Raw genomic sequence first — 27,920 nt, forward strand, 5'->3', positions numbered from 1 at the left:
AGTTACTAACCCTTGTGATAGTGAGTGGAGGATGATATGAAATGAGTCTGTGTAGTTACTAACCCTTGTGATAGTGAATGGAGGATGATATGAAATGAGTCTGTGTAGTTACTAACCCTTGTGATAGTGAGTGGAGGATGATATGAAATGAGTCTGTGTAGTTACTAACCCTTGTGATAGTGAGTGGAGGATGATGTGGTTTATTTTCATGACTTTTGCCCCTTTTTAGCTTTCAACTCTTATCCACTTTTAGAATAGTTTTATTCCCTTTTGTGTTGTACAGACTACTGATATGAATAAATATGTCACCCGGTACAGCCAGAAGAGGACTGGCCACCCCTTTGAGCCTGGTTACTCTCTGTTTCTTCCAAGGATCCTGCCTTCTATTGAGTTTTTCCTGGCCACTGTGCTTCTACATCTGCATTACTTGATCTTTGGGGTTTTAGGCTGGGTTTCTGTAAAGCACTTTGTGACAACTGCTGATGTAAAAAGGGTTTGTGAAATAAATTTGATTGACATGGACAGTACCAGTCAAAAGTTTGGACACACCTACTCATTCCAGGGTTTTTCTTAATTTTTACTTTTTTCTACATTGTAGAATAATAGTGAAAACAAACTTTTAAATAACACATGTGGAATCATGTAGTAACCAAAAAAGTGTTAAACAAATAAAAATATATTTTATATTTGAGATTCTTCAAAGTAGCCACCCTTTGCCTTGATTACAGCTTTGAACACTCTTGGCATGCTCTCAACCATCTTCATGAGGAAGTCACCTGGAATGCATTTCAATTAACAGGTGTGCCTTGTTAAAAGTTAATTTGTGGAATTGCCTTTTTAATGCATTTGAGCCAATCAGTTTTGTTGTGACACGGTTGGGGTGGTATAGAAATGACAGTCCATCATTACTTTAAGACATGAAGGTCAGTTAATGCGGAACATTTCTAGAACTTTGAAAGTGTATTCAAGTGCAGTCTCAAAAACCATCAAGCACTATGATGAAACTGGGCTCTCACGAGGACCGCCACAGGAAAGGAAGACCCAGAGATACCTCTGCGGCAGAGGATAAGTTAGATTTGCCAGCCTCAGAATTTGCAGCCCAAACAAATGCTTCACAGAGTTCAAGTAACAGACACATCTCAACATCAACTGTTCAGAGGAGACTGCGTGAATCAGGCCTTCATGGTCAAATTGATGCAGAGAAACCAATACTAAAGGACACCAATAAGAAGAGACTTGCTTGGGCCAAGAAACATGAGCAATGGACATGAGACCAGTGGAAATGTGTCATTTGGTCTGATGAGTCCAAATTTCAGATTTTTGGTTCCAACCGCTGTGTCTTTGTGAGACGTAGGTGAACGGATCATTTCTGCATGTGTGGTTCCCACTGTGAAGCATGGAGGAGGAGGTGTGATGGTGTGGGGGTGCTTTGCTGGTGACAGTGTCTGATTTATTTAGAATTCAAGGCACACTTAACCAGCCTGGCTACCACAGCATTCTGCAGCGATATGCCATCCCATCTGGTATGTGCTTAGTGGGACTATCATTTGTTTTTCAACAGGACAATGACCCAAAACACCCCTCCAGGATGTGTAAGGGCTATTTGACCAAGAATGCGAGTGATGGAGGGCTGCATCAGATGACCTGGCCTCCACAATCCCTGGACCTCAACCCAATTGAGATGGCTTGGGATAAGTTGGACCGCAAAGTGAAGGAAAAGCAGCCAACATGTGCTCACCATATGTGGGAAGTCCTTCAAACGGTTGGTAAAGCATTCCAGGTGAAGCTTTTTGAGAGAATGCCAAGAGTGCAAAGCTGTCATCAAGGCAAAGGGTGGCTACTTTGAAGAATCTAAAATATAACACTTTTTTGGTTACTACATGATTCCATAGTTTTGATGTCTTCACTGTTATTCTACAATGTAGAAAATAGTCAAAATAAAGAGTAGGTGTGTCCAAACTTTGGACTGGTACTGTATATTACACCAACTGACTGGTTCTTCTGATGTTCACACAGGAGACCATGTTGAGACATTCTCTACATCCAGAGAGCAACAGCAGGAAGATCACAGAACTAAGAGGTCTCACCACTGCCCACATTGTGAGGAGATTTTCCCAATTCTATCAAAGCTAAAAATACACCTAAAAATACACACAGGAGAGAATCTGTATTCCTGTACTGACTGTGGGAAGGACTTTACAACATTAAAGGTTCTGATAGTTCATCAGAGAGTGCATGAACAGATACATACAGGATTGAAGCCTTACTTCTGCTCTGACTGTGGAAAAAGTTTCTCTCGACTGGGCACCTTAAAAAGACATGAACATATACATACAGGAGAGAAGCCTTACTCCTGCTCTGACTGTGGGGCAAGTTTCTCTCGACTGGGCCACCTAAAAACACACGAAGGTATACATACAGGAGAGAAGCCTTACTCCTGCTCTGACTGTGGAAAGAGTTTCTCTCGACTGGGCCACCTAAAAACACATGAACGTATCCATACAGGAGAGAAGCCTTACTCCTGCTCTGACTGTGGGAAGAGTTTCTCTCTACTGAGCAACTTAAAAGCACATGAACGTATGCATACAGGAGTGAAGCCTTACTCCTGCTCTGACTGTGGAAAGAGTTTCTCTCGACTGGGCCACCTAAAAACACATGAACGTATACATACAGGAGAGAAGCCTTACTTCTGCTCTGACTGTTTAAAATGCTTCACAACATCAAATGACCTAAAAGTTCATCAGAGAACACACACAGGAGAGAAGCCTTACTCCTGCTCTGATTGTGTAAAATGCTTCACAACATACTCTGGTCTTGAAAGTCATCAGAGAACACACACAGGAGAGAAGCCTTATGCCTGCTCTAATTGTGTAAAATGCTTCACATCATCAACTAACCTAAAAATTCACCAGAGAACACACACAGGAGAGAAGCCTTACTCCTGCTCTGACTGTGGAAAGAGTTTCTCCCGACTGGGCAACTTAAAAAGACATGAACGTATACATACAGGAGTGAAGCCTTACTAATGCTCTGACTGTTGGAAGAGTTTCTCCCAACAGGGCAACTTAAAAATACACCAATGTATACATAAAGGAGAGAAGCCTTACTCCTGCTCTAACTGTGGGAAGTGCTACACAACATCAACTGACCAAAAAGTTAATCAACGACGACACACATGAGAGAAGCCTTAATCCTGCTGTGACTGTGGGAAGTGCTACACAACGTCAACTGAGCAAAAAGTTAATCAAATAGGACACACAGGAGAGAAGCCTTGCTTCTGCTCTGACTGTGGGAAGAGTTTCTCCCAACAGGGCAACTAAAAAATACCCCAACGTATACATAAAGGAGAGAAGCCTTACTCCTGCTCTGACTGTGGAAAATGCTTCTTAGAGTTCATCAGAGAACAAACACAGGAGAGAAGCCTTACTGTTGCTCTGACTGTGGGAAGTGTCTCTCCCAACAGATCCACTTAAAATGTCACCAGCGAATACACACAGGAGAGAAGCCTTACTCCTGCTCTGACTGTGGGAAGAGTTTCTCCCGATTGGCCACCTTATTAAAAACACATCAATGTATACATAAAGGTGAGAAGCCTCATCAGTTGTCTCAGACCAGCCAAGATTAGTCACTACATCACCTCATTCTCATCTTATAAAGGAAGTGGTAACATTGAATTTGATAACATTATCACTCTATTGTAATCATATTTTTTTCTCAATGTGTTATCTGTGCAGAGGAAAGGGAGCATTATAGAATGTCATTGGAAATGATCTTTCTCCATATTTTTTACTACAAAACATAGAAGCGCATCAACATGTACTTTAGCATTTGAGCTAATAAGCAACTTTGCAACAACATTGCATGACCAAAAGTATGTGGACTCCTGCTCGTTGAACATCTCATTCTAAAATCATGGACATTGATATGGACTTGGTCCCCCTTTGCTGAAATAACAGCCTCCACTCTTCTGGGAAGGCTTTCCACTAGATGTTGGAACATTGCCGTGGGGACTTTCTTTCGTTCAGTCACAATGGATGTTGGGTGATTAGGCCTGGCTCGAAGTTGGCATTCCAATTCATCCCAAAGTTGTTAAATGGGGTTCAGGTCAGGGCTCTGTGCAGGCCAGTCAAGTTCTTCCACACCGATCTCGATAAACCATTTCTGTATGGACCTCGCTTTGTGTAAAGGAGCATTGTCATGCTGAAACAGGAAAGGGTCTTCATCAAACTGTTGCCACAAAGTTGGCAGCACAGAATCGTCTAGAATGTCATTGTATGCTGTAGCGTTATGATTTCCCTTCACTGGAACTAAGGGGCCTAGCCTGAACCATGAAAAACAGCCTCAGACCATTATTCCTCCTCCACCAAACTTTACAGTTGGCACTATGCATTGGGACAGGTAGCATTCTTCTGGCATCCGCCAAAACCAGATTTGTCCATCAGACTTCCAGATGATAAGGCGTGATTCATAACTCCAGAGAACGTGTTTCCACTGCTTCAGAGTCCAATGGCGGTGAGCTTTACACCACTCCAGCTGACGCTTGGCATTGCGCATGGTTATCTTAGGCTTGTTTGCGGCTGCTCGGCCATAGAAACACATTTTTTGTGAAGCTCCTGACAAACAGTTCTTGTGTTGACGTTGCTTCCAGAGGCAGTTTGCAACTCGGTAGTGAGTGTTGCAACCGAGGACAGACAATTCTTACGCGCTTCAGCACTTGGCGGTCCCGTTCTGTAAGCTTGTGTGACCTACCACTTCGCTCCTAGACGTTTCCACTTCAATATAGCAGCACTTATAGTTGACCGGGGCAGGTCTAGCAGGGCAGATATTTGACGAACTGACTTGTTGGAAAGGTGGCATCCCATGACGATGCCACTTTGAAAGTCGCTGAGCTCTTCAGGCCATTCTACTGCCAATGTTTGTCTATGGAGATTGCATGGCTGTGTGCTCGATTTTATTCACCTGTCAGTAACGGGTGTGGCTGAAATAGCTGACTCTACTAATTTAAGGGGGTGTCTATATACCTTTCTGTTTATATAGTGTACTAAGCATGTTAGGTTAGCATGCAACTACTTAGCATGTTCATTAACGTTAGCAACAACAAATTGGAATAAGTAAAATATACGTATTGCATATTCGTAACCTATTGTATGAATTGTAATTCGTAACATACTATATGTCATACAAATCTTATTACATTGTACGACTCATTTTACATTTGTAGGCCAATGTAATATAACAAAGCATACTGTATCATACTAAAGTGAGTGGTATGGCTTTTTGTTACATATAATACGTTTTGCTCTGACACCAAGTTGTCCCTCTGCAGTTCTCTGTGGGAATGAAGATAGAGTCAGATAGAGATGGTGTTTTGATCAGTTTTCAGCATTAGTTTGAGTGGATTATTTTGAACTACATAACAACTTTTTTTTAATGATATGCAGGCTCTGAAACGACTACAAGTGTTTTATTAAATTGCCTTAGAAAACTAGATTGATTACTTTAGTCATTGGTTAATGTATTTGGATAACTGCAATGAACTTAATTGATCTGCCTATGAAAAATAAACATTCTACATGAATTTGTGCCGGTCATACTTTGTTTTTTGGGTTATCTATACAGAAAATACAATGATTTGTTTAATTCATGAAATTCAAAATAATTTACATGTCTATCTACTCAAAATATGTCACTACATCTCTACACATCACCATGGGGACAAGCCAATTTGCAGTATAAATGACTTAAATATGTTTCTTATTAAATAACAGTTAAATAAAACAAACAAAGTATTATTTCTTATTTTAAAGTGTTTTATATGGTGCCAAAGTCCAGGGACAGCATTACCACCACAATCCAATAATGACCCAGTTACTATTGGGGAATGGAACCAGAGGAAGCTTGTGTTACCTTTCTCACATCACTACAGTATTCATTCTTCATTGTTAGAGCTCAATATATGCCCAGGATTATATTGAGGCTCAGGCTGTTGAAATGCCTTGTTGATTATGTAAATAGTCTTGTAGAACTCTGGTATTGATGGTGCATTTGAGGGTGTCATTGTTATGAATGCTCAGAGTGAAAGACCTGTGAACTCTCTTGCCGAATGGAACCAGAGTGGAGCTTGTGTTAACCCTTCCACGCCCCATTGTTCAGAGTGGAAGACCTGTGAACTCTCTTACCAAATGGAACCAGAGTGGAGCTTGTGTTAACCTTTCCACGCCCCATTGTTAAGAGTGGAAGAGCTGTGAACTCGCCAGTGAAGGCCCACCTCTACCACAACCTTTCCTATTGTGTTAGTCAGCACCACAGCATTTTAGGAAGCCATTGTTCAAAATGTTTTCATACACACAGTAACAATGGGAGGGTGTGTGGCATGAACAGAGGAGGACCAGGAGGTTGAGCTCAGACTTCTATTTCGGACTGGGATCCTATCCAGAGTTGACAGATTGACAGTGAGGACAAACCCAACCTGCCTCTCTCCTTCCACACTGAGTATAAACCTACAGTCACTGGGTCCTGATTGTGACAGTGGAGCCCAGTTTGTACTGCAGGATCCAGAGATGGCATCAGTGAAGCTGGAAGACTGTAGTCAAACACTGGAGCTGAATGTCAACATTAAAGATGAAGAAGAGGAGGAGAAGATTGGGAAATCTGTTTTTCATGGTAAGAGCAGGTTCTATCTATAAATGATCTTGATAATTTAGACCTCCATACATTATGACCCAGTCTACTGTTAGGTTGTATTCTGTCATTCTGACATCCAATTCTCTTCAAAGCTTTTGAACAAGGAAAATGTGGAATTGGAATTTGGGATACTTTGTGAATTGACTGGAATTGAAATGGACCCTGAGTGTACAAAACATTAAGGACACCTGTTCTTTCCATGAGTAGACTGACCAGCTGAACCCAGGTGAAAGCTATGATCCTTAATGATGTAGTTGTGGTGTATTTATTATAGATCCTCATTAGCTTCCACCAAAAAAACAGAAAACTGTGGTTGCAGTGGGCTAAGGAATGAAAACACTGGACTCTATAATTGGAAAACTATTGCCTGGTCTGATGAATCCTGGTTCCTGCTGTTTCACGCTGATGGGAGGACTAGGGTATGGAGGAAACCACAAGTACATGCATCCAGTGGTGGAAAAATTACCTGTCATATTTAAGTAAAAGTAATGATACCTTAATAGAAAATTACTCAAGTAAAAGTGAGTCACCCATTAAAATACTACTTGAGTAAAAGTATTTGGTTGTAAATATACTTAAGTATCAAAAGTAAAAGAATGAATAATTTCAAATTCCTTAAATTAAGCAAACCAGACGGCACAGTAAAAAGTACATTATTTTCTTTAGGAATGTAGTGAAATAAAAGTTGTCAACAATATAAATAGTAAAATACAGATACTACTAAAGTAGTTTAAATAATTTTTACTTCATTACTTTACACCACTGTATGCATCCATGCCGTTTGTCAGCATTGCAGGCTGGTGGTGTGATGGCTGGGGTGTGTTTTCAGGGCACACATTGGGCCCCTTGATAAAAGATGAACAATGTTTGAATGCTACAGGATGTCTAAAGAATCATTGCCAATCAGGTGCCTCCCTTCATGGCAGCAGTGTATCCATCTGCAAATAGATTTTTTTCAGCAGGATTATGCCCCATGCCACAAGGCTTGTCCAGGAAGTGTTCCAAGAACATGACAGTGAATTCAGCTTACTGCAGTGGCCTGCCGAGTCACCAGATCTCAATCCAATTGTGCATCTGTGGGAGGAGATGGAACAAGCTATTCAGAGTAGATCCACTCCCAGTCAACTTGCCACAGTTGTGGGAAGCATTGGGCCAGAATCCCTGTGGAACGCTCTCAACACCTTGGACAGTCTATGCACCGATGAATTGAGGCTGTTCTGAGGACAAAGGGGGGCTGCAACTCAATATTAGGAAGGTGTTCCTAATGTTTTGTACACAGTGCATATCAGATAAAGATGGTGGTGATGATGAATGTATTTGAATAACTGTATTGAAGTTAATTGATCTGGCGGCAGGTAGCCTAGCGGTTAAGAGTGTTGGGCCAGTAACTGAAAGATTGCTGGTTTGAATCCCGAGCCGACTAGGTGAAAAATCTGTCAGTGTGCCCTTGAGCAAGGCAATTAACCCGTTATTTGTCTTGTAAATCGCTCTGGATAAGAACATCTGCTAAATGACAAGAATGTAATGAAAAATAATGTTTGTACATACATGTTTTTTCTCCTGTGTATAATTAAATGAAATAAACTGTTTTGAAGTGAAATACTGTATATACAATACACAACATTACCACTGTGTTTACCCTGGCCAGAGGTACAGGGCCATAGTAGGCTAGACTATGTAGCTGCTGTTGTTAGTAGTCTACAGTTTCCATACAATACAGCATGTCAGATCACTAATGATTAGGTGTATAGGCTGCTACATTTCTGTTTGTGTCTGTCAGGAGTGATGTGTTATCAGGCTAAATATCTACTATTATGTTGTTTTTGTTTTGCTAGTTGCTCCAGTAGCATGGTATTTTCCTGCAATGGTAGTGACCAAAAAACATATGTTTTTTATTGTACTAGGCCTTGGAACATAGAAGAAACTGCCAGATGTGTCATAATAGCCTGGAAGTAAAGCTGCACTGGGAGACACATTTGAAATGGAATACATAGAATACATGCAGCAGGGTGGAAACAATCACAGTAAAACACGATTTAAATGTATTGTTGGAAGGACTGTGGTCACTATTCATGTAATACATTAAATATATACATCAGATGGTATTGGGGAGATATTTCATAGGGTTTTCATGGGTACATTATTTTCCCATTTCAATCTTTTACCAACCAACCCTATGCTTGGTGTGACTGTTATGGTCAGAGCAGACCATCAGATATGCCCTTAAATATTGTGATTATCAACCTGGAATTAAAATGTAAGAGGACCAGTGCTTCTTCAGTGAAACACATCTCACATCTGTGCTGTTTGAGAGAGATGTTGTTAGACTACATTGTATCGTTGTTTCCTCTTCTGAGGTCACTGGTGGGGAACAACAATTTCAATTCACCGAGACAATGAGTCCTTCAAGTTTAACACTATATCCACACGTTTGAATTATCTGAATGATGATGATGGTGAAGGGGAAGACTGAATTGACTATATACACAACGGGGATTTGTTGCTGAGCTGGTAGCTAGTCTGCAGGCCAGAACATAATTATCCTATTAACAAATAGCCTATAGCTGCCCAATTCATAGTCCTACACATTTAACATGTGGTTAGTGGGCTAATCAATCCAATGACCATAACATAATAATGTTGATCTGATTACAGTGGTAAAATCAACAATGTCTATATTAATAGTCCTACCTGTTCTATTAAAATATATGGTTGATTTTACAAATACAGGCATGTTAAATGTTTTGGAAAATGAAAACTCTTGAAACTGCTTTTTCTCTGAATATCTTCTTCACTCTGTCTGGAAACAATATCTAATAGTGGCTGAGACCACACTATTTAAGAATTAAAGATTTTTAAAAGGGGAAATGTCATTACCACTACGTCATAAAATGTGCTATTTTAGTTGAAAATGAAATTACAGAAATTGCGCCTAAGGTGTTTAATATAACATTTCACATGAATTGTATTTTATTTTTTTACTATTTGGAAGTGTTCTTAATTATATGTATTCATCATTGTCATGTCTAAATATCAATACATGCCTTGATTATTATACTCAGAAACATGTATTTACCACATCAAAATCTTAATTTCTAAAGTAATGTAAAATATTATCTTAAGAACAAGTATAAAAGGTTCACATATGGGAAAAATAATTTATATCAGTTGTAATTTAATAACCTTTTCCACAGAAATATGTACCGTGATGGTAATGACTTAGCGTTGTGGTAATAGAGTGTGGTGGAAATGACATTTCATATAAAACAACTGATGAAAAATACCATGAAACATTTTAATGTCACAGTAGTACATGTTTAATTTGATTGAAGATATAGAACAGACCATTTGTTCCAATTCATCCCAAAGGTGTTCGATGGGGTAAGGGTCAGGGCTCTGTGCGGGCCAGTCAAGTTCTTCCACACCGATCTCAACAAACCACTTCTGTATGGACCTTGCTTTGTGCGTGGGTACATTGTCATGCTGTAACAGGAAAGGGCCTTCCCCAAAACTGTTGCCACAAAGTTGGAAGCACAGAATCATCTAGAATGTCATTGTTTGCTGTAGCGTTAAGATTTTCTTTCACTGGAACTACTTGAAATGAATTCTTTCTCACCCTTGGTAGTTACTAACCCTTGTGATAGTGGCAGTTTGGAACTCGGTAGTGAGTTGTCATGTCTAAATGTTGTCATTTAACCTTAACCCAGCAATAACTATAGTAAGTCACATGAATAGACATCAAAATCACTCAACCATCCTAACATAATACAACATGTAATGGTCTTATTTAGTGTTCAATTTCAACTGAACCATGATAATAGATGTCATTTGTTTGTCTTTTCAAGTCTTACGGCAAGTAAAAATGTATGAACTAACACATTTTGTCATTACCACCACATTCTGCCTTTACCATCACAGTTCATTATGTGGTGGTAATGACGTGTGGTGGGAATGACATTTTTACGACATTTGGTCATAAATAGCAGGGATTCTAGCATGCTAACTCCAGTTGAACAGCTAGCATACATATATCCTAAATACATATAATTAAAACAATTTCAAAAATTAACATAATGTGATGGAATTATAGACTATTTGGTAATGACCAAATAGACTCCATGACATCCATGTGCTCCACTGTCACTATTCATATCCATGGTAACCAAGTACAAACTTTTGAAAAAAGGTTATTGTCATGTAGTTAATGACACAATACTTAGAGATGACTGTATTAAGTGTAATACATAGAATAATGTCAAAAGTCTGGGTGTGAGACAGAACAAAAACAGTGAAATCCAGACATGACATGCTGAAAAAGAGTTGAAGGTTATTTTAGTATCTACTTAATGGATGTGAAATAAACAAATCTAAATTAACATTTTATCTTAAAAATCGAACCCTGAGACACAAAAAGGCCCGTTGTGAAGAGGGCACAACAAAACCTATTCCTCTCAGGAGACTGAAAAGATTTGGCATGGGTCCTCAGATCCTCAAAAAGTTCTACAGCTGCACCATCGAGAGCATCCTGACTGGTTGCATCACTGCCTGGTATGGCAACTGCTCGGCCTCCGACTGCAAGGCACTACAGAGGGTAGTGCGTACGGCCCAGTACATCACTAGGGCCAAGCTTCCTGCCATCCAGGACTTCTATAACAGGCGGTGTCAGAGGAAGGCCCTAAAAATTGTCAAAGACTCCAGCCACCCTAGTCATAAACTGTTCTCTCTGCTAACGCATGGCAAGCGGTACTGGAGCGCCAAGTCAAGATCCAAGAGGCTTCTAAACAGCTTCTACCCCCAAGCCATAAGACTCCTGAACAGCTAGTCAACTTTTTTTTTTTTTTCTTAAAACTGCATTGTTGGTTAAGGGCTTGTAAGTAAGCATTTCACTGTAAGGTTGTATTCGTTGTATTCAGCGCATGTGACATAAAATTGTATTTGATCTCCCATATTCATCGTATTTCTCCAATTTCAAACCAGTGTGACTTGTTTGCATCGACACTGTCGCTGTTTGCAAAAAGTTCAATCTGAGATGTCATTATGAATCTAAGCATGTTACATTCAGAAGTAGATGTTCCACCCCAGAAGTCCGACACAGAAAGGAAGGCCTAAGGAGTGAACACCCTATGTGCTTTACAGTGGCGATTTTAGCATGTACATATTTTGTTATTTTACCTTGATTTAACTAGGCGGTTCTTATCGACTTAAACAAATCCACAAGGAGTCAGTAGAAACCATATTTGTTTAAGCAAGTCAGTCATATCAGCAGTAAATGAGGCTGAATTAACTGTTTAGCTGCCAGACGAGGCTCCGGTGGCTGATAGCCAGGTGTAGCGGTGGTAAGGATTCACTCCATGGTGCTGAAAGGAAAGCTCAAGCATTATGTTGGACTAACTCAAATTCAAATGGTTTATTTGAGCTGTTCTTGCCATAATATAGACTTGGTATTTTCCCAAATCTTCTGTATACCACCCAGTGGCGTAGCTTTAGCCGGTGCAGCCGGTGCGATTGCACCAGGGCCCGCGGCGTACATGAGGCCTGATCTGTGGAGCCACGGCCCCTATGTAATTCAATACCGCCCTACCGTGCCCAAGTATTAATTTTTGACATGGGTCCATCATGCCCACAATTTGAGAAGATTGTTCTTTAATGTAGGCTAAATCATAAATGATCCCACTGATGGTTTCACCAACAATTTCTTTTTTGTCACTATATAAGTCAGCATGATATTTTAGTGTATTGATGATAATAAATCAATACATTTTCTAAATAAAATCATATCTTTCAATAGTTTCAATACCATGTTAAGATAATGAAATGCAATCTGGGATTCATTGTGCAAATACTCTCCAAAGCGTTGTTGTTTCTGTCATCGTTTTAACCTCTATGGGCTAGGTGGGACGTTTGCGTCCCACCCTAGTCAACAGCCAGTGGAATCCCGTGGCGCGATATTCAAATACCTTAGAAATGCTATTACTTCAATTTCTCAAACATATGACTATTTTACACCATTTTAAAGAAATGGCTCTCGTTAATCTAACCACATTGTCCGATTTCAAAAAGGCTTTACAACGAAAGCAAAACATTAGATTATGTCAGCAGAGTACCCAGCCAGAAATAATCAGACACCCATTTTTCAAGCTAGCATATAATGTCACAAAAACCAAAACCACAGCTAAATGCAGCACTAACCTTTGATGATCTTCATCAGATGACACTCCTAGGACATTATGTTATACAATACATGCATGTTTTGTTCAATCAAGTTCATATTTATATCAAAAACCAGCTTTTTACATTAGCATGTTACTAGCATGTGACTAGCATTCCCACCGAACACTTCCGGTGAATTTACTAAATTACTCATGATAAACGTTCACAAAAAACATAACAATTATTTTAAGAATTATAGATACAGAACTCCTTTAAGCAATCGCTATGTCCGATTTTAAAATAGCTTTTCGGTGAAAGCACATTTTGCAATATTCTGAGTAGATAGCCCGGCCATCACAGGCTAGCTATTTTGACACCCACCAAGTTTGGTACTCACCAAACTCAGATTTACTATAAGAAAAATTGGATTACCTTTGCTGTTCTTCGTCAGAATGCACTCCCAGGACTTCTACTTCAATAACAAATGTTGGTTTGGTTCCAAATAATCCATAGTTATATCCAAATAGCGGCGTTTTCTTCGTGCATTCAAGACACTATCCGAAGGGTAATGTAGGGTGACGCGCCCGGCGCGTTTCGTGACAAAACATTTCAAAATATTCCATTACCGTACTTCGAAGCATGTCAAATGCTGTTTAAAATCAATTTTTATGCTTTTTTTCTCGTAAAATAGCGATAATATTCCGACCGGGAAACCCTGTTTTCGTTCAAAGACTGAAAATGTAAACATGGAGTCGTCTCGTGCACGCGCGCCCCAGTCTCATTGTTCTCAGATCGACCATTTACCAACTGCACTACTGTTTTTCAGCCATGGCCTGCAAAGTCATCATTCAACATTCTGGCGCCTTCTGAGAGCCTATGGGAGCGTTAGAAAATGTCACATTATGCCAGAGATCCCCTGTTTTGGTTAGAGATGACAAAGAAGGCCAAGAAATGGTCAGAGAGGGCGCTTCCTGTTTGGAATCTTCTCAGGTTTTGGCCTGCCAAATGAGTTCTGTTATACTCACAGACAACATTCAAACAGTTTTAGAAACTTTAGGGTGTTTTCTATCCAAATCAAACAATTATATGCATATTCTAGTTACTGGGCAAGAGTAGTAACCAGATTAAATCGGGTACGTTTTTTATCCGGCCGTGCAAATACTGCCCCCTATCCCCAACAGGAACAGTTGAGCTAGCTATCAAGAGACAACTGGCAAAAAAAAAGAAAAAGAGAAAGTCGAGAATAGAAAATTACAGATTTAAAAATCAGCAATGTATCAACACAAAAGTGGGGCCCAAAAGAGCAAGGCCAAAAATGAGAAGGCAAAGGAGGTATCAAAATTAGTTAAATTGGATTTATTTTTCAAATGCAGTTCAAGTGCAGCCATTGCTAGCACAAGCAATGTAGCGGGACCAGAAGAGGATGTAGGTTTATCATCGCCAGCAGCAGCTTTTAGCGGGTCAAGTGAGCCAAGGCCAAGCTGTTCCATCGTACCAGAAGAAGCAACTTTGACAGAGGAGGATACAGGTTGTCATGTATCGGCGGATACGACCCTGAGCACAAGAAAGGCCGGACAAGCTATCCCCGGGCCGGGCGGGGAGGAAGATGAGCAGGGCGAGACTAGAATGGTGGCTGAGGAAACAGGTGGAAGTGGGACAGACGGCCTTTTTACCTATCCAACTGACAGGGGGCATCATGCAACAAATGTGGATGCAAAAGTTAAACGGCACGTTATTTATTAGGCTCGTGTAAGCCTACCGGCCCATTCACAAGAGATGACGAAAAGCGGTGTTTTTCCTAGTCGTATTACACCACTACAACCAAGGCTGGAATCAAATTACCACGTACATGGTTACACACAGACATGTGATGAACAGAAATGGAATAATGTGTCCCTGAACAAAGGGGGGTCAAAATCAAAAGTAACAGTCAGTTTCTGGTGTGGCCACCAGCTGCATTAAGTACTACAGTGCATCTCCTCACGTACTGCACCAGATTTGCCAGTTCTTGCTGTGAGATGTTACCCCACTCTTCCACCAAGGCACCTGCAAGTTCCCGGACATTTCTGGGGGGAATGGCCCTAGCCCTCACCCTCCGATCCAACAGATCCCAGACGTGCTCAATGGGATTGAGATCCGGGCTCTTCGCTGTCCATGGCAGAACACTGACATTCCTGTCTTGCAGGAAATCACGCACAGAACGAGCAGCATGGCTGGTGGCATTGTCATGCTGGAGGGTCATGTCAGGATGAGCCTGCAGGAAGGGTACCACATGAGGGAGGAGGATGTCTTTCCTGTAACGCACAGTGCTGTGATTGGCTGCAATGACCCTCCACCTCCAAATCAATCCAGAGTACAGGCCTTGGTGTAACGCTCATTCCTTGGACGATAAACGCGAATCCGACCATCACCCCTGGTGAGACAAAACCGCGACTCGTCAGTGAAGAGCACTTTTTGCTAGTCCTGTCTGGTCCAGCGATGGTGGGTTTGTGCCCATAGGCGACGTTGTTGCCGGTGATGTCTGGTGAGGACCTGCCTTACAACAGGCCTACAAGCCCACAGTCCAGCCTCTCTCAGCCTATTGCGGACAGTCTGAGCACTGATAGAGGGATTGTGCGTTCCTGGTGTACCTCGGGCAGTTGTTGTTGCCATCCTGTACCTGTCCCGCAGGTGTGATGTTCGAATGTTCCGATCCTGTGTAGGTGTAGTTACACGTGCTCTGCCACTGCGAGGACGATCAGCTGTCCGTCCTGTCTCCCTGTAGCGCTGTCTTAGGCGTCTCACGGTACGGACATTGCAATTTATTACCCTGGCCACATCTGCAGTCCTCATGCCTCCTTGCAGCATGCCTAAGGCACGTTCACGCAGATGAGCAGGGACCCTGGGCATCTTTCTTTTGGTGTTTTTCAGAGTCAGTAGAAAGGCCTCTTTAGTGTCCTAAGTTTTCATAACTGTGACCTTAATTGCCTACCGTATGTAAGCTGTTAGTGTCTTAACGACTGTTCCACAGGTACATATTCATTAATTGTTTATGGTTCATTGAGCAAGCATGGGAACCAGTGTTTAAACCCTTTACAATGAAGATCTGTGAAGTTATTTGAATTTTTACAAATTATCTTTGAAAGACAGGGTCCTGAAAAAGGGGCGTTTCTCTTTTTTTGCTGAGTTTAGTTTACTATTGATATTTCCTGGCAACTTTTACTCCACTACATTCCTAAAGAATATATGTACTTTTTGCTCCCATACATTTTCACTGACACCCAAAAGTACTTGTCACATTTCGAATGCTCAGGCAGGAGAGCAATATGGTCCAATTCATGCGTTGTCATCGCTACTGCCTCTGATCTGTCAGACTCACTAAACACAAATGTTGCATTTGTAAATGATCCCTGAGTGTTGGAGTGTGCCCCTGGCCGTCCATAAATAAATAAAAACAGTCTGGTTTGCTTAAAGATGCGTTATGCAGAAATCCCTCCTCCATTTCCTGTTTGCATGAATTTGAATAATACGGATTTCAGTTTGTGACAAAACAAGCGGTGTGGAGAATCATTGTACCATCTAAACTGCTGTGAAATAACTTTTCCATAACCACAAATATTGTACAGTGCATTTGGAAAGTATTCAGACCCCTTTACTTTTTCCACATTTTATGACGTTACAGCCTTATTCTAAAATGTATTAAATCGTTTTTTCCCCCTCATCAATCTACACACAATACTCCATAACGACAAGGTAAAAACTGAAATACCACATTGTCACGCTTGTCGTCGGTGAAGGAGGACCAAAACGCAGCAGGTACGTGCAGGCTCATCTTGACGTTTATTTATATTCAAAATGAACATACAAAAATAACAAAAACACGAACGATCGAACAACAAAACAGTCTGACTAGGCACAAGGCTAAGCACAGAACAATCACCCACCAATCACAAACACACCCCAATATATGGGACTCTCAATCAAAGGCAAAGAGAAAACACCTGCCTTCAATTGAGAGTCCCAACCCCAATTAATCACCCATAGACATACACTCACTAGACTCCACATAGACATACATAAACCTAGACCATAAACCAAAACCCCGGAAATACTAAATCAAACACCCTTTAAACAAACACACCACCCTGAACCACATAAAACAAATACCCTCTGCCACGTCCTGACCAAACTACAATACTAATTAACCCTTATCCTGGCCAGGACGTGACACACATTTACATAAGTACTCAGACCCTTTCCTCAGTACTTTGTTGAAGTACCTTTGCCAGCGATTACAGCCTTGAATCTTCTGTCGTATGACGCTACAAGCTTGGCACACTTGTATTTGGGGAGTTTCTCCCATCTCCACAGAGGAACTCTGGAACTGAATACTTATGTAAAATGTTAGTTTGTTTTTAATACATTTGCAAAAATGTTAACTTGTTTTCGCCTTTTAATACTTGGTATTGTGTGTAGATTGATGAGGAAAATGTTTTATTTAATCCATTTTCGAATAAGGCTGTAACGTAACAGTGGAAAAACTCAAGGGGTCTGAATACTTTCCGAATTCACTGTAGTTATCCTCTATTCAGGTGTACAAAACCAAAAGTAAAAGACAATAACTAAACTTAGGAAGGGAAAGCATAGAAATATCACACACAGAACAGATCTACCGCTTCTTAGACTTGCTTTCAATGAGACTGACAGATCTATAACTCACATTTATATGTGCATTTGGTCGGGTTGCCCAAAAAGTTACATATTGTAGCTTTAATGTAAGGAATTTGATGTATAGCAGTTATTTTTTACTTTTACTCATAACTAACCATTGGTTATGAGCGAAATAATACAGCGAAGACAAGGTTATTCAGGAAAATAGTACATAGTGCTGCCTAAAACATACTGCAAACTTGTACTAAATGGTTTTTGAGTCATTTATATGAATTTAGGAAATCTACTATAGAATAAGTGCACTTACGTTGTGACATTTACAGTATGTGTCTCTAATGTGAATTCAGGTTTTGTTTTCAGTGTTTAGTTACCTGATCTATTGAAATTAGATAATTGAACAAGAAAAAATTGAATATTATTTTAGAGAATAAAGAATGTGCCAGAACTGTGAAGACAATAACTTTTTTGTGTCCGTTTCTCTTTATTACTACAGGCCGACTCAGATTAAGTCTGAGGCCGGTAACATCAACAGTGAGGACAAACCCAGCCTGCCTCTCTCCTTCCACACTGAGTGCAAACCTACAGTCACTGGGTCCTGATTGTGACAGTGGAGCCCAGTTTGCACTGCAGGATCCAGATATGGCATCAGTGAAGCTGGAAGACTGCAGTCAAACACTGGAGCTGAATGTTAACATTAAAGATGAAGAAGTGGAGGACAAGATTGGGAAATCTGTTAATCATGGTAACAGCAGGTTCTATCTATAAGTTATCTTAAGTTAGACCTCCATTCGTTATGACCCAGTCTACTTCTAGGTTAAATTCTGTAATTCTGACATCACACATCCCTGAGAAACTCCAGACTGCACAACAAAGTTTGTTTTTCATTCCAACTTCCCACTGTGTATGAAAAGTTGCAGTAGAACTGTTTCCTGATGAACTGTTTCAATGAGAAGGTAGATGTTATTTCATGCTACTGACACTTGCATGGTTTGATACCAGTATTGTCAACATTTAAAAAAATGCAAATTCAGTTAATTGAACACTGAAATTAGTTATTGTCAAGCCTTTGAAAAGAGGAAATTTGGAATTGGAATTTGGTTTACTTTCTGAATTAACTCCAATAGAAATGGAATTGACTCCAATAGAAATGGAATTGATGGTTGCTAACTTGTCATCCTCCACTCACTATCACATCATTTTCACTCCTTTTGCCCCTATTTTGCCTTCAACTCTTATCCACTTTTAGAATTAGTTTTATTCCCTTTTGTATTGAACAGCCTACTGATATGAAGTCATATGTATATCTCATCAACTGACTGGTTCTTCTGATGTTGTTCACACATGTCACATTGAGACATTCTCTACATCCAGAGAGCAACAGCAGGAAGATCACAGACCGAAGAGGTCTCACCACTGCCCACATTGTGAGGAGATTTTCCCAATTCTATCAAAACTAGAAATGCACCTAAAAATACACACAAGAGATCATCTGTATTCCTGTACTGACTGTGGAAAAAGCTTCAAAACATCAAGGTCTCTGACAGTTCATCAGAGAACACACACAGGAGAGACGCCTTACTCTTGCTCCGAATGTGGAAAAAGTTTCTCTCAACAGAGCAGTTTAAAAACACACCAACGTATACATAAAGGAGAGAAGCCTTACTCCTGCTCTGACTGTGGGGTCAGTTTCTCTGGATTGGATACCTTAAAAACACACAAACATATACATACAGGAGAGAAGCCATATTCCTGCTCTGACTGTGGGAAGACATTTTCTCAACTGGTCCATTTAAATGCACACCAACGTATACATACAGGAGAGAAGCCTTACTTCTGCTCTGACTGTGGAAAGAGTTTCTCTCAACAGAGCAGCTTAAAATCACACCAGCGTATACATACAGGAGAGAAGCCTTACTCCTGCTCTGACTGTGGGAAGTGCTTCACAACATCATCTGCAATAAATGTCCATCAGAGAACACACACAGGAGAGAAGCCTTACTTCTGCTCTGACTGTGGAATGAGTTTTTCCCGATTGAATACCTTAAACTGTCACCAGCTAATACATACAGGACAGAAGCCTTACTTCTGCTCTGACTGTGGGAAGAATTTCTCTCGACAGGGCAGCTTAAAATCACACCAACCTATACATACAGGAGAGAAGCCTTACTCTTGCTCTGACTGTGGGAAGAGTTTCTCTCGACAGGGCAGCTTAAAATCACACCAACGGCTACACACGAGAGAAGCCTTACTCCTGCTCTGACTGGGAAATGCTTCAAAACATCAGCTGAGCTGAAAGTTCATCAGCTAACACACACAGGAGAGAAGCCTTTTTCAGATTAAAACTTTACATTTTGGGTGGATTGACAATGGACCCATGTTTTAAACTACCCTCCTTTTAAATTAAGTCATACAGAGTTGGCTACAATGTCATCCTCCAGATAAATTACATCAAATAATATGGCTAAACTCCAATGTACTGATAGATTAAAAAAATCGATTTTCTTGTAAAAGAAATTGTATAATATCTATGAAGGACATTGTAAACAAGAACAGTCAAATGATGTCACACAACTAACAACAGCGTATGGAGGTGTATACACAATACAAGATAACCAACTCATCGTGGCTCTGCCACAAAATTGGAAGAGTCAATTACTTAAGAAATGAAACAATTTGTCTAGTTTTCTCCCATTTAAAAATCAGAAATGGCTTAAAATTATTAGTATAAATTGAAAAATGTATCTGTTTCACTTAGTCAAAATGTTTGACAGCAATACGGTATAAAATGCAAGCAATTTGGAAACAGGTTTTTGAGGTCCCAATACTTTGGCATCGGGTCTATGAACTGACATAACTATTGACACTGCAGTCCCATTCGCTTCGATATAAGCTATTATACAACATAGTTGTTACAAAAAGAATGCTCAATATATGGGGCATAGAACAGTCAGCCCTGTGCAGACTCTGCCAGGAGGAAACAGAATCAATAGGACAGTCAGCCCTGTGCAGACTCTGCCACGAGGAAACAGAATCAATAGGACAGTCAGCCCTGTGCAGACTCTACCACGAGGAAACAGAATCAATAGGACAGTCAGCCCTGTGCAGACTCTGCCACGAGGAAACAGAATCAATAGGACAGTCAGCCCTGTGCAGACTCTGCCACGAGGAAACAGAATCAATAGGACAGTCAGCCCTGTGCAGACTCTGCCACGAGGAAACAGAATCAATAGGACAGTCAGCCCTGTGCAGACTCTGCCATGAGGAAACAGTATCAATAGGACAGTCAGCCCTGTGCAGACTCTGCCACGAGGAAACAGAATCAATAGGACAGTCAGCCCTGTGCAGACTCTGCCACGAGGAAACAGAATCAATAGGACATATTTTCTGGTACTGTCCATCGGTGGCTCGCTTTTGGAGTCAGGTCCAGGAATGGTTGTGGCGTCATATTATCAGGGTTAAGATGGACTTGCAAACTGTATTGTTAAGGGATCTGAAAAACCACGATCAGTCAGTGGGTAATATCATTATACTCTGGGGTAAAGTATTTATTTTTAGGGCGATATGGTAGAAATGTTACAAATAGGGAGGTTCAGGACCCTCGGGTGACATCACAGTCAAATGGAGACATGTATTGCCAAGTCAAATAGCAAAATGGCATTATACTGGAAAAGGTGGGTTAATCTGTGGACATCGGAGGGTTGGAGTTCAGATCAGAATGAATGGCAATATATGTATAATATACTGCTCAAAAAAATAAAGGGAACACTTAAACAACACATCCTAGATCTGAATGAAAGAAATAATCTTATTAAATACTTTTTTCTTTACATAGTTGAATGTGCTGACAACAAAATCACACAAAAATAATCAATGGAAATCCAATTTATCAACCCATGGAGGTCTGGATTTGGAGTCACACTCAAAATTAAAGTGGAAAACCACACTACAGGCTGATCCAACTTTGATGTAATGTCCTTAAAACAAGTCAAAATGAGGCTCAGTAGTGTGTGTGGCCTCCACGTGCCTGTATGACCTCCCTACAACGCCTGGGCATGCTCCTGATTAGGTGGCGGATGGACTCCTGAGGGATCTCCTCCCAGACCTGGACTAAAGCATCCGCCAACTCCTGGACAGTCTGTGGTGCAACGTGGCATTGGTGGATGGAGCGAGACATGATGTCCCAGATGTGCTCAATTGGATTCAGGTCTGGGGAACGGGCGGGCCAGTCCATAGCATCAATGCCTTCCTCTTGCAGGAACTGCTGACACACTCCAGCCACATGAGGTCTAACATTGTCTTGCATTAGGAGGAACCCAGGGCCAACCGCACCAGCATATGGTCTCACAAGGGGTCTGAGGATCTCATCTCGGTACCTAATGGCAGTCAGGCTACCTCTGGCGAGCACATGGAGGGCTGTGCGGCCCCCCAAAGAAATGCCACCCCACACCATGACTGACCCACCGCCAAACCGGTCATGCTGGAGGATGTTGCAGGCAGCGGAACGTTCTCCACGGCGTCTCCAGACTCTGTCACGCGCTCAGTGTGAACCTGCTTTCATCTGTGAAGAGCACAGGGCGCCAGTGGCCAATTTGCCAATCTTGGTGTACTCTGGCAAATGCCAAATGTCCTGCACGGTGTTGGGCTGTAAGCACAACCCCCACCTGTGGACGTCAGGCCCTCATACCACCCTCATGGAGTCTGTTTCTGACTGTTTGAGCAGACACATGCACATTTGTGGCCTGCCGGAGGTCATTTTGCAGGGCTCTGGCAGTGCTTCTCCTGCTCCTCCTTGCACAAAGGCGGAGGTAGCGGTCCTGCTGCTGGGTTGTTGCCCTCCTACGGCCTTCTCCACATCTCCTGATGTACTGGCTTGTCTCCTGATAGCGCCTCCATGCTCTGGACACTATGCTGACAGACACAGCAAACCTTCTTGCCACAGCTCGCATTGATGTGCCATCCTGGATGAGCTGCACTACCTGAGCCACTTGTGTGGGTTGTAGACTCCGTCTCATGCTACCAATAGAGTGAAAGCACCGCCAGCATTCAAAAGTGACCAAAACATCAGCCAGGAAGCATAGGAACTGAGAAGTGGTCTGTGGTCCCCACCTGCAGAACCACTCCTTTATTGGGGGTGTCTTGCTAATTGTCTATAATTTCCACCTGTTGTTTATTCCATTTGCACAACAGCATGTGAAATTTATTGTCAATCAGTGTTGCTTCCTAAGTGGACAGTTTGATTTCACAGAAGTGTGATTGACTTGGAGTTACATTGTGTTGTTTAAGTGTTCCCTTTATTTTTTTGAGCAGTGTATTTATTTACAGGTACCGTAGATGTGAGCGAAAATAGCTGTATGTAGCAGTAGAAGTATTGTTGTCTGTTGGTTTACTCCAACCAGGGGAGGGACGGTAGGGTCAACCAGTGACCTAAGCAACTTTGAGTGTGGTATGATAGTTGCCAGGTACGTGACTTTGAGCGTGGTATGATAGTCGTTGCCAGGTACACAACTTTGAGCGTGGTTTGATAGTTGCCAGGTACGTGACTTTAAGCGTGGTATGATAGTCGTTGCCAGGTACGCAACTTTGAGCGTGGTATGATAGTTACCAGGTACGTGACTTTGAGCGTGGTATGATAGTTGCCAGGTACGTGACTTTGAGCGTGGTATGATAGTCGTTGTCAGGTACGCAACTTTGAGCGTGGTATGATAGTTGCCAGGTACGTGACTTTGAGCGTGGTATGATAGTTGCCAGATGCGTGACTTTGAGCGTGGTATGATAGTTGCCAGGTACGTGACTTTGAGCGTGGTATGATAGTTGCCAGATGCGTGACTTTGAGCATGGTATGATAGTTGCCAGGTACGTGACTTTGAGCGTGGTATGATAGTTGCCAGGTGCATGACTTTGAGCGTGGTATGATAGTCATTGCCAGGTACGTGACTTTTAGCGTGGTATGATAGTTACCAGGTACTTGACTTTGAGCGTGGTATGATAGTTGCCAGGTACGTGACTTTGAGCGTGGTATGATAGTTACCAGGTACGTGACTTTGAGCGTGGTATGATATTTGCCAGGTAAGCTGGATCCAGTATCTCAGAAACAGCCACCCTCCTGGGCTTTTCACACATGACAGTGTCTAGGGTTTACAGAGAATGGTGCGACCAAACATCCAGTCAGCAGCAGTCCTGTGGGGGTTGAACACAGCTTGTTGAAGAAAGAGGTCGAAGGGGAATGGCGAGAGTCGTGCACACTAACAGGCAGGCCACAAACAGACAAATAATCCCACAGCACAACAAGTGTTGTGCAGAACGGCATCTCGGAATGCTGCAACTTGTCGATCCTTGTCACGGATGGTTCTATTGCAGCAGACAACCTCACCGGGTTCCACTCCTATCATCTAACAACAAGGAAGAAGCGGCTCCAGTGGGCACACCATCAACCCTGGACAATTTGAGGAGTGCAAAAATATTGCCTGGTCTGACGAATCCCAGATCCTGTTGCATCATGCTGATGGCAGAGGCAGGATTTGGCATAAGCAGCATGAGTCTATGGACCCATCCTGCCTGGTGTCAACGGTACAGGCTGGTGGCAGTGGTGTTCCGAGGTCCAATCAGCAGCAACTCTGCTACACAGCTGATGCCTGCTGGACTGTTCATTAACACGGTACTTCATTTTGTTTATCTGTTGGCCCCAGACTCGAACTCAGGCCCTGTGTGTAGCTAACTGACCCTCTCTGCCCATTCATCACCATTTACCCGTTGTTTTTGTCTTAGCTGTTTACCCGTTTTTGTCTCACCCGTTGTCTTAGCTCTCCCAATCGACACCTGTGATTGCTTTATGCCTTTCTCTAATGTCAATATGCCTTGTAAACTGTTGTTTAGGGCAGCTCTCATTGTTTTATTTTACTGCAGAGCCCCTAGTTCCGCTCAACATGCCTCAGATAGCCCCCTTGTCCCACCCCCCACACCTTTCGGAGACTGCACCTAGCTTAACTGGCCTCCAGAGATGCAACCTCTCTCATCGTCACTCAATGCCTAGGTTTACCTCCACTGTACTCGCACCCTACCGTAACCTTACCATGCCCTGAATCTATCTTACCACGCCAAGAAATCTGTTCCTTTTATTCTCTGTTCCAAAAGCATGAGACGACCAGTTCTTATAGCCTTTAGCCGTACCCTCATCCTACTCCTCCTCTGTTCCTCTGGTGATGTAGAGGTTAACCCAGACCCTGTGTGTCCCCAGGTGCTCTCATTTGTTGACTTCTGCATGCGCTCTCATTTGTTGACTTCTGCAACCGTAAATGCCTTGGAATATTTCACCAGGTAGGCAAGTTGAGAACAAGTTCTCATTTACAATTGCGACCTGGCCAAGATAAAGCAAAGCAGTTCGACACATACAACACAGAGTTACACATGGAGTAAAACAAACATACAGTCAATAATACAGTAGAAAAATAAGTCTATATACAAAGTGAGCAAATGAGGTGAGGTAAGGGAGGTAAAGGCAAAAAAGGCCATGGTGGCGAAGTAAATACAATATAGCAAGTAAAACACTGGAATGGTAGATTTGCAGTGGAAGAAAGTGCAAAGTAGAAATAGAAATAATGATGACCTGACCGAGACAATGGAATATTTTAAAATGTTTTGGCAATTGAATGTTCAATATTTTGGCCTTCGGAATTTTCATTAAAAAGCTTTACAATTATTGTTGTCATTGTCCTTATTTATTTAATGTTTTTTATTTTTATTATTTGAAACCAAACCAACTTTCAAGGCAGGCAACACTGAACCATGAGTGAAAGCATCAGCTGTTCCGGCCAACTATATGACCACGCTCTCCGTAGACCTTAAACAGTAAGACCTTTAAACAGGTTAACATTCACAAGGTCGCCGGGGCCAGACAGATTACCATGACGCGTACTCAGAACATGTGCTGACCAGCTGACAAGTGTCTTCAGTGACATTTTCAACCTCTTCCTGACCCAGTCTGTATACCTACATGTTTCAAGCAAACCACCATAGTACCTGTGCCCATGAACACTAAGGTAACCTGTCTAAATGACTATCGCCCCGTAGCACTCACATCTGTAGCCATGAAATGCTTTCAAAGGCTGGTCATGGCTCACATCAACACCATCATCCCAGAAACCCTTGACCCACTCCAATTTGTCTACTGCCCCAACAGACGCACAGACGACACGATCTCTTCCCTGTGGCTCAGTTGGTAGAGCATGGTGTGTGCAACGCCAGGGTTGTGGGTTCAATTCCCACGGGGGGCCAGTACAAAAAAAAAAAAAAATGCATGAAATGTATGCATTCACTACTGTAAGTTGCTCTGGATAAGAGCGTCTGCTAAATGACTAAAATATCAATGTAAATCTCTATTGTACTCAACACTGCCCTCTCTCATCTGGATAAAAGGAACACCTATGTAAGAATGATGTTCATAAGGAGCTTATCGAGGACTAAAGGAAACTGACACGATTTACATTTACTTGCCTCATCGAGCTCTAGTGGCAGGCCGGGTGCCTGCAGGCTGACTTCGGTCGTCAGTTGAACGGTGTTTCCTCAGACACATTGGTGCAGCTGGCTTCCGGGTTAAGTGAGAGGATGTTAAGAAGCGCAGCTTGGCGGGTCATGTTTTGGAGAACACATGACTCGACATTCGCCTCTCCCGAGCCTTTTGGGGAGACAAGATCGTAATCACGAAATTGGGGAGAAAAGGGGGTGTAACAATTAGCCCTCCCCCCAAAAAGTCTAATACTCCAGCCAACCAAGTCATAGACTGCTCTCTCTGCTACCACAAGGCAAGCGGTACCGGAGCGCTAAGTCTGGGACCAAAAGGCTCTTGAAAAGCTTCTACCCCTAAGCCATAGGACTGTTTTATAGTTAATCAAATGGCTAACTGGACTATTTACATTGACACCCTTTATTAGTTATGTCTTAGTTACAATTAATTATTTAGCACTACTTTACACACACAAACTACACATACACACGCATATTGACTTCACACACAAATACACAGCTGCTACTCTGATTATTGTATATCCTGATTGTCTAGTCACTTTTAACTCCTACATGCTGTATTACCTCAATTAACCCTGCACGTTGACTCGGTACTGGTACTCCTTGAACATAGACTCGTTTTTATTGTGCTACTTGTACTTCATTTAGAAAATATTAGCCTCAAATTGTATTACTATGCATTGTTGGGAATGGGCTCGTAAGTAAGCATTTCACTGTAAAGTAAATGTGGAAGACATTTCAGTTGAAGGCATTCAGCCCTTTCCCTAAAGTCTACCAGTTGTATTTGGCGCATGTGACCAATAAAATGTGATTTGGCTAGTAAAAAACAATTGTATTTCCCATTCACACCATAGTAACCAATATAGATAAGATAGAAACAACTGAATGTGTCTGAATATTACTACACATGTAGAAAACTGATAATCATTACATTTTAGGACCACTATTGTTTTCACTATATATTTTACCTCTTGGGGATGTCATTCGAAAACATAATGTTAAATTTCACTGCTATGCGGATGACACACAGCTGTACATTTCAAAGAAACATGGTGAAGCCCCAAAATTGCCCTCGCTAGAAGCCTGTGTCTCAGACATAAGGAAGTGGATGGCTGCAAACTTTCTACTGTTAAACTCGGACAAAACAGAGATGCTTGTTCTAGGTCCCAAGAAACAAAGAGATCTTCTGTTGAATCTGACAATTAATCTGGATGGTTGTACAGTCGTCTCAAATAAAACTGTGAAGGACCTCGGCGTTACTCTGGACCCTGATCTATCTTTTGAAGAACATATCAAGACTGTTTCAAGGACAGCTTTTTTCCATCTACATAACATTGCAAAAATCAGAATCTTTCTGTCCAAAAATGACGCAGAAAAATTCATCCATGCCTTTGTTACTTCTAGGTTGGACTACTGCAATGCTCTACTTTCCGGCTACCCGGATAAAGCACTAAATAAACTTCAGTTAGTGCTAAATACGGCTGCTAGAATCCTGACTAGAACCAAAAAATTTGATCATATTACTCCAGTGCTAGCCTCCCTACACTGGCTTCCTGTTAAGGCAAGGGCTGATTTCAAGGTTTTCCTGCTAACCTACAAAGCATTACATGTGCTTGCTCCTACCTATCTTTCCGATTTGGTCCTGCCGTACATACCTACACGTACGCTATGGTCACAAGACGCGGGCCTCCTAATTGTTCCTAGAATTTCTAAGCAAACTGCTGGAGGCAGGGCTTTCTCCTATAGAGCTCCATTTTTATGGAATAGTCTGCCTACCCATGTGAGAGACGCAGACTCAGTCTCAACCTTTAAGTCTTTACTGAAGACACATCTCTTCAGTAGGTCCTATGATTAAGTGTAGTCTGGCCCAGGGGTGTGAAGGTGAACGGAAAGGCTGGAGCAACGAACCGCCCTTG

The 27,920-nt window shown here is 41.8% G+C and overlaps 3 protein-coding genes and 1 pseudogene across 8 annotated transcripts in view; 3 read left to right on the forward strand and 1 right to left on the reverse strand.

Moving 5' to 3' along the window:
• The window catches only part of LOC115179515 (zinc finger protein OZF), a 919,448-nt gene that overhangs the window by 313,046 nt on the left and 578,482 nt on the right, over nucleotides 1–27,920 (forward strand). The gene's annotated exons all lie outside the window — the stretch shown is intronic.
• Nucleotides 1–27,920, reverse strand: part of LOC115179511 (zinc finger protein 665) — a 514,676-nt gene that overhangs the window by 265,732 nt on the left and 221,024 nt on the right. The window lies entirely within an intron of this gene.
• The window catches only part of LOC115179539 (gastrula zinc finger protein XlCGF17.1-like), a 558,171-nt gene that overhangs the window by 5,531 nt on the left and 524,720 nt on the right, over nucleotides 1–27,920 (forward strand). The gene's annotated exons all lie outside the window — the stretch shown is intronic.
• On the forward strand, nucleotides 2,040–3,874 carry LOC115179538 (oocyte zinc finger protein XlCOF7.1-like; annotated as a pseudogene).

The sequence above is a fragment of the Salmo trutta genome, chromosome 39 (genome assembly GCF_901001165.1).
Source record: "Salmo trutta chromosome 39, fSalTru1.1, whole genome shotgun sequence".
Classification (NCBI taxonomy): Eukaryota; Metazoa; Chordata; class Actinopteri; order Salmoniformes; family Salmonidae; genus Salmo; species Salmo trutta.